We start from the raw sequence: 8,863 nt of genomic DNA on the forward strand, positions 1-8,863 counted from the left end.
CGAGGGTTTCTTGGTTATTGTGGCAGAGTACAATGTGTCGCAGAACAGATAAATGAGGTAATCGAATCCAGTTACCTCTGATAATGTGTTTACGGTTTCAGCACGCATATATAGAAATGCAAAAGGAAAAGATAAATTGAATTTTCATCTCATCTCACAAATTCGATTATTATCTGAGGGGTTATTCATTTTCTGCTCTGCCAGATTAATTTCTTTTCTTCCACCATTTTCATTATTTAAGCTCTCAATTGTCTTTTTTTTAAAAACCCTTTTTAAAATAAAACTAACTTTCGGGGTCTTTCTTATTGCTCCACTCTGACCATGTGTTTTTTTGTTTTGTCTCTAATTTTCCTACATGGATTTTCCTATTCGGTTGCAATTTGCCAAAGTAAATACAATGTTGATTAGAAAGCGATTGCAACAGTTTCCAAGATGGAAGTAAATAACAATTCTCCCTGCGGTCACTCCGGACTGTAACGATTATTTTATATTCATTTTTAGCGCTAGACTCTTTCCAAAACAGGTGTCTCCATTCTTGGCACTTATTTTTGAAACGCGCGACCGAATAATCTTGCATCAACCCCAGAGGCGCAATTCTGAGTAAATGGAAAAACACACCAAAACATTAAAGGAACAATTGCTTAGAAAAGGAAGGCGCTGATGAGGTGTAGAGGAAACCTGTTTATTAACATTGGACACCTCTTATCACCGAGTGCACACAGGACGTTCCAGATGGATAACCCGTACAATAATTCATATTTTTGTAACAATGTTGTGCAGTGCCACCCCCTTCATGTGGATTTCAGATTACTAGCAGCACGATTCTGAGGTTACAGATTACAGTTTGTTGTTTGCCCACACACCATAATCCGACAGGGAAAGGGAACGCTACTTTATTTAAACTCCAGAGGGAGTTGGAAAACACGTGCTGCTTTTGGCAGGAGTTCCTTATCAAAACATTTTGGATTCTGACGTTCGGCAGCTTCAGAATCCGGCGACCTTTCGTGCCGGAGCGCGGAGCGGGGAAAATGTGTATTAATAAATAATCTTTTTTTTCCGCACTCGTCGATTTCAACACATCGTGAAAGCCACCAATTATTTATTTCATTGATTCGGTACCTTGTATACAACTGCACGCTTTATTTCTCCGCAATGACATAAGGTTCATGATATTTTTCTCAAGTGTTTGAAGACTTTGCAAATGTATCTTTTTTAAAAATTGTGCATAAATTTTGTTGGCCTACCATCAGTACAATTGACGACGTTGAATAATGACCTTAACATTTAGTCGAATTATATTTTTTATTTGCAATCTACAAAACATCCTCAGTAGGAAGGGATCGTGTGCAGTATTTGTTCTACCCATTATTTTGTCACTGGCAAGTTATAAGACTCATCTTGCTCAAGCGATAGATATTATTACAAAAGCAAAATACTGCAGATGCTGGAAATCTGAACGAACAACAGACAGTGTTGAAAATACACAGCAGGTCAGGCAGCGTCTGTGGAGAAAAGCTGAATTAACGTTTCAGGTCGATTGTGATTTTTGATCAGGACTGTTGTTACTGGTAAGTACTACAGTACGATTCTCTAGTGCAGTACTTTCGAGGTAATGTGGTATTTTTGACCACATTAATGGGGTTGTATTATAGACCACCCAATAGCGAGAATTGGAGGAGCAAATCAGCAGAGAGATAGCTGACAACTGCAAGAAACACAAAGTTGTGATAATAGGGGATTTTAATTTTCCACATATAGATTGGGACTCGCATACTGTTAAAGGGTAAGACGGGGTAGAGTTTGTAAAATGTGTTCAGGAGAATTTTCTACATCAGTATATAGAGGTGCCAACTAGAGAGGATGCGATATTGGATTTCCTACTGGGAAACGAGTTAGGGCAGGTGATGGATGTGAATGTGAGGGAACACTTTGGATCCAGTGATCATAATGCCATTAGTTTCAACCTGATCATGGATAAAGATAGATCTGGTCCTCGGGTTGAAGTTCTGAACTGGAAAAAGGCCAAATTTGATGAAGTGGTTAGACCCCACTTGGAGTACTGCGCGCAGTTCTGGTCACCTCATTACAGGAAAGATGTTGAAGCCATTGAAAGGGTGCAGAGGAGATTTACAAGGATGTTGCCTGGATTGGGGGGCATGCCTTATGAGGATAGGTTGAGGGAGCTTGGTCTCCTCTCCCTGGAGAGACGAAGGATGAGAGGTGACCTGATAGAGGTTTACAAGATGTTGAGGGGTCTGGATAGGGTGGACTCTCAGAGGCTATTTCCAAGGGCTGAAATGGTTGCTACGAGAGGACACAGGTTTAAGGTGCTGGGGGGTAGGTACAGGGGGGATGTCAGGGGTAAGTTTTTCACTCAGAGGGTGGTGGGTGAGTGGAATCGGCTGACGTCGGTGGTGGTGGAGGCAAACTCGTTGGGGTCTTTTAAGAGACTTCTGGATGAGTACATGGGATTTAATGGGATTGAGGGCTATAGATAGGCCTAGAGGTGGGAATGTGATCGGCGCAACTTGTGGGCCGAAGGGCCTGTTTGTGCTGTGGCTTTCTATGTTCTATGTTCTATGAAATGAGAAGGGATCTGGGAAGTGTGGATTGGCACAGGCTGTTCTCTGGTAAGGATGTAAATGGAAAGTGGGAGGCCTTCAAAGGAGAAATTTTGAGAGTGCAGAGTTGTATGTTCCTGTCAGGATTAAAGGCAAAGTAAATAGGAATAAGGAACCTTGGTTCTCGAGGGAGATTGTAACACTGATTAAGAGGAAGAGAGAGTTGTATGAAATGTACAGGCAGCAAGGAACAGATCAGATGCTCGAGGAGTATAAAAAGTGCAAGAAGCTACTTAAGAGGAAAATCAGGAGGGCTAAAAGAAGACATGAGGTTGCTTTGGCAGACAGAGTGAAGGAAAATCCAAAGAGCTTCTATAGGTATGTTAGGAGCAAAAGGATAGTGAGGGATAAAATTGGTCCTCTTGAAGACCAGAGTGGTAGACTGTGTATGGAACCAAAAGAGATGGGGGAGATACTAAATGGTTTTTTTGCATCCGTATTTACTGAGGAAACGGGCATGGAGTCTACAGAAATAGGGCAAACAGGTAGGGAGGTCATGGAACCTTTACAGATTAAAGGGGAGGAGGTGCTTTCTGTCTTGAGGCAAATCAGAGTGGATAAATCCCCAGGACCGGACAGGGTATTCCCACAGACCTTGAGGGAAGCAGGTGTTGAACTTGCAGGGGCCCTGGCAGACATATTTAAAATGGCAGTATTCACGGGGGAGGTGCCGGATGATTGGAGGGTGGCTCATGTTGTTCCGTTGTTTAAAAAAGGTTCCAAAAGAAATCCAGGAAATTATAGGCCAGAATGTTTGACGTCGGTGGTGGGCAAGTTATTGGAAGGTGTGATAAGGGATAGGATCTACAAATATTTGGATAGACAGGGACTTATTAGGGAGAGTCAACATGGCTTTGTGTGTGGTCGGTCATGTTTGACCAATCTATTAGAGTTTTTCGAGGAGGTTACCTCGAAAGTGGATGAAGGGAAGGCGGTGGCTGTTGTCTACCTAGATTTCAGCAAGGCCTTTGACAAGGTCCCTCATGGGAGGTTAGTTAGGAAGGCTCAGTCGCTGGGTATACATGGGGAGGTAGTAAATTGGATTAGACACTGGCTCAATGGAAGAAGCCAGAGAGTGGTCGTGGAGGATTGCTTCTCTGAGTGGAGGCCTGTGACTAGTGGTGTGCCACAGGAATCGGTGTTGGGTCCATTGTTGTTTGTCATCTATATCAATGATCTGGATGATAATGTGGTAAATTGGATCAGCAAATTTGCTGATGATACAAAGATTGGAGGTGTAGTGGACAGTGAGGAAGGTTTTCAAAGCTTGCAGAGGGATTTGGACCAACTAGAAAAATGGGCTGAAAAATGGCAGATGGAGTTTAACGCAGACAAGTGTGAGATATTGCACTTTGGAAGGACAAACCAAAGTAGAACCTACAGGGTAAATGGTAGGACTCTGAAGAGTGCAGTTGAACAGAGGGATCTGGGAATACAGGTACAGAATTCCCTAAAAGTGACGTCACAGGTGGATAGGGTCGTAAAGAGTGCCTTTGGTACATTGGCCTTTATAAATCGGAGTATCGAGTATAAAAGTTGGAGTGTTATGGTAAGGTTATATAAGGCATTGGTGAGGCCAAATTTAGAGTATTGTGTGCAGTTTTGGTCACCTAGTTACAGGAAGGATGTAAATAAGGTTGAAAGAGTGCAGAGAAGGTTCACAAGGAGGTTGCCGGGACTTGAGAAGCTGAGTTACAGAGAGAGATTGAATAGGTTGGGACTTTATTCCCTGGAGCATAGAAGAATGAGGGGAGACTTGATAGAGGTGTATAAGATTTTGATGGGTATAGATAGAATGCAAGCAGGCTTTTTCCACTGAGGCTCGGGGAGAAAAAAACCAGAGGGCATGGGTTAAGGGTGAAAGGAGAAAAGTTTAAAGGGAATATTAGGGGGGGCTTCTTCACGCAGAGAGTGGTAGGAGTGTGGAATGAGCTGCCGGATAAAGTGGTAAATGCGGGGTCACTTTTAACATTCAAGAAAAACTTGGACGGGTTCATGGATGAGAGGGGTGTGGAGGGATATGGTCCAAGTGCAGGTTAGTGGGACTAGGCAACAAATGGTTCTGCACAGACAAGAAGGGCCAAAAGGCCTGTTTCTGAGCTGTAATTTTCGATGGTTTCTATGGGGGGGGGGGGCAGGGCGTGGAATCCTGCATTTAAATAACACCTTTCATGAACACAGGACTTTCGAAAGCACTGTACAGCCAATTAAATACTTATTGAAGTTTTGATGTATGAACACAGCAGCCAGCTTGCATACAACAAACTCCCACAAACACAATTTTCCTGATTCAGAGGTGCCTGTTACCAATTGAACTTCAGCAATACTGAGCTGCCTGCTCTTCAGAGATGTTAATGCATTTGGATTGTTACTCCTAATATTTTCTTCGGTCCAGATTTTCAGTACACTCTATAGGTAAGCCCTCAGCCCCCACAAACTGCTTTGTACATTTTATTGTCCGATATCTAGGCCATACATCGACCAGAAATGCCTGTCACTACATCTTGGCTATTGTTTAAATCATATGTCCTGATTTGCTTTTCCTTAACTGAAGAAGGTGGTGGAATAAAAATTCCACTGGTTGCTTTGATTGGGCTGTAAACCACCAACCAATTTATTAACTAGTAAGTGGGTACGTGAACAATAGTAATGACATGTTCGGGGTGGGGGGATGTGGGTGGGACAGGGGACAGATTTGCAATGAAACACACCATATCCTGGCATGGGGCCCCCCAATATGAATGATCGCTGATTGATGTTTCCCACAGCCAATCAGGTATAGACATTCATTGCAAACCCACCCACAATTGACAAGTCAATCACTATTGTTAGCCAAGCACAGATGAGAGGACAGGTTTTATCTGATCCACTGTAGCTCTGGGTTCTGCACAGGCACTGTGGAGACATTCACCCATTTGGAACTATATTACCCATGATGCATGTGGCCAAACATCTGCACAGTGAGTATGGAATCAGTGGGAGACCCAGCTCTTGGTGCCTGAATGGAATGATGTGGCAGTTGGTATGCAGTGTTTGGGAATTCAAATCTGAGAAAGTGTAGGCGGGCTGGAATTGGAGGTGTGCACCTGTAAATCCCAGCTCTGGGTGGTGGGATCTCAGGCATGTAATCTTCTGTTCATCACCCTTCACCCCTCATCTCATCACACCTCAACCCTCCTTAAATCCATCCCCCTTCTTCACCCCTATCCCCTTTCTTCATTGCCACCCCCCTCTGCTCCATACACCTTCCTTCTCCCCCCATCCATCCTCATTCACCTCATCCCACCTCCATCTCCCTTCTTCACCCCCAGCCCACCTCCTTCACACTCAGCCATCACCCCCTCCTTCACAGGGCATAGTATGTCTCATTGTTAGTCCGTCCGCTGCATAATCTTAATGTTATTTGCATATTTTTATTGAAAAAAATGACTACGCCAGTAGTCACTGTCACCCCCTGTGAATCAAGAGTGTAGAAAGTTAATACAACTGCTAGTTAACTAACCTCCCCATAGAAAAGGCACTGTGGCTCTTGACAGCATGAGTCTCATCTGGCACTGTGTGAAGACATTTGAAAGTGTGTCATTCTCTGTATACATGACCAGGAGGATAAGGCCTCCTTTACATATCCTGCCCTCATCAGCATCTTGCTCCTGTGCAGGTCACACACAGTCATGTGCTTCCTCCCCTGAGCATCTGGGGAGTATTTTCTGGAAGGGAAATCACACAGAAAGATTGAGGGTACCTCACTCGCAGGCTGACAACGCAATATCATTTTGTATGTGGACAAGAATTATTCTTGTCATGGCATGTTAAACACACAATAAAGCAGCAACTGGTTGAGCTGCACCAGACACTGCAAAAGCTGTGCCTCGACACCCACAGTTTGAATGAACACTGAGCTGACCTAAGAGGGTGCAGGTCTCAAGCAGCTGTCAGATCGGGGAGACAAGGAGAGTTATGCAGAGAGTTGTGGCCTGGCAGCGCTAATGGCAAATGGAAGGGAAGAGGCTAAACTTCCGACTGAAGAGGAATTCAACAGTAAAGATAATTGGATTGTCCAGTTGAAAATGAAAGGAAGCCGGGAGAATGGATGACCTGAGACTGGGGATGACTTGTGGCTTGGAGATGTGTAAGCGCCATTTCGTTCATAGAGAAGGAAATGAGAGAATGCAGAATGTAGTGTTACAGTCATAGCTAGGATGTAGAGGAAGGTCAACTTAACGCAAGGTAAGTCCATTCAAAAGTCTTGACAGCAGCAGACTTTTGTAACTATGGACTGTAAATTCCAAATAAAACTGTTGAGTCCATTAGTCCCACAAAATTCAAACAGAACGAATCAATGAGTAAGAAAGAAAAGTGCATATAGAATTGAATTGTTTGTGCTTCATATACAGCCCTATGTTGCCTCTTTAAAGGAGGCCTGAGTTCCATATTTGGTTGTATCACGTCGCAAAATTTACAGTCTTGCTTTCGGACAAGAGATAAGCTTAGATTTCAATAAAGCAATTGTTGAAACCGGCATGTTTTTACAAGTGAAGAAGCTCTGATCAATTTGTGTATTATTTTGGTGTTGGCCTTCGTTACCTGGCAGGGTGGTGGGGTGGCAGTGGTGGGGAGGGGGCCCTACCTACTGTAACTCTGCCATGAGACATAATTGCAGATTTACAGTAATTACGCACCTAACTATTCCAACTCAGAAGATGAAAGGTTATCTCTTCGATGTGAGCTAGACATGCCATAACATTCTCACCTCTGTTATCATTCCAGGAGCGCAAGTTCATTCCAGGATAACATGCTGTACGTTCACAGCAACGGAATATCCAGTAGATGATATCGGATTACATTCTAGCTGGAACTTTGTTGGGTTGTCTTCATGCAGCAGAGCAATGATATTGGTGGGCGGTGGGCGACCCAAGGAATTGGGAGTCTGCCGACCATATTCAAATTGTAAATGAATGGGTACTTGAGCGCATTAGTAGTCCAGTTGACTGTAAAAATACGTGCTGAATGCAATAGTATGATCTGTATGGGAAAACACCAGGTGGATAACTCATTTTTTCCCATGGTTGCTTGTCAGAGCAGGTTTAAAGGCTGCAGTTGGATTCAGTGTTTGACTTCAGAAGTCCAGCCTGCCATGAATTGTGTGAGTAGTTATTTTTGGAAGGTGTGTATTCAGTGTCCTCTATAGATGTTTTAATCCTGAAAGTTGCCTGCAGACTTGTGGACTTAGTGCCTCACCTGACTTCAGCCTATGTGCTTTGAGCAACATGGGGATAGTGGTCTTCTTGGGAGACACATCCTCCAGTGAGAAGGAGGAGGAGAATAAGAATGAGAGCAAGAAAACCAGATGCTCAGGGGAGGAAGCACATGACTGTGTGTCGCCTGCACAGGAGCAAGATGCTGATGAGGGCCGGATATGTAAAGGAGGCTTTATCCTCCTGGTCATGTATACAGAGTGAGAATGACACACTTTCAAATGTCTTCACACAGTGCCAGATGAGACTCATGCTGTCAAGAGCCACAGTGTCTTTTCTATGTAAGATTTGTGCTTTGAGTGGGGGAGGGGGAGGTGCAAGAGTGGAGGGGTAGGAGGGGGTCATCCAATGCCACTTGTCCTGACGATCACAATCGTGCTGAATTTGTATGTATCTGGATCATTTCAGGCTGTGTGTGGGGAGCTGAGTGGAATCACATAACCTGCTGTCCACCACTGCATAGAGGTCTTCATTGATACAATGTTCATATGGGCAGGTCATCATGGACTGGCATAATTAATTTGAATGAGCCAGAAGATTCCCTGCAATGGCATGTTTCTCCAGGGTTCAGAGAGTGATAGACTGCACCCATGTCACCATAAAGGCTCCAACAGGCCAGCCCTGCATATTTATAAACAGAAAGAGCTACCACTCTCTGAATCTGCATTTAGTACACGGCCAAAATCAGAAAATTAAGCAGCCAGGCGGCAGCCTCGAACGCTACATTCTCAAGAATTCGAGCTACCAGACATGTTTGGATGGATGGCTGCTGGGTGACAAGTGTTACCCTTTGAAGAAATGGCTCACCGTGCCAATGAGGGCACCTGAACAGAAGCAGTTATACCTATATCTACGGAACCAGTAGGGCCACCATAGAGACAATTGGGCTGCTAAAGATGAGGTCCTGATGCCTAGGTAGATCAGAAGGAGCATTGCTGTATGCTCTATAGGGTTGCTGATTGTCCGTGTGTGCTGCTCTCTATATAA

The sequence above is a fragment of the Mustelus asterias genome, chromosome 15 (genome assembly GCF_964213995.1).
Source record: "Mustelus asterias chromosome 15, sMusAst1.hap1.1, whole genome shotgun sequence".
NCBI lineage: Eukaryota > Metazoa > Chordata > Chondrichthyes > Carcharhiniformes > Triakidae > Mustelus > Mustelus asterias.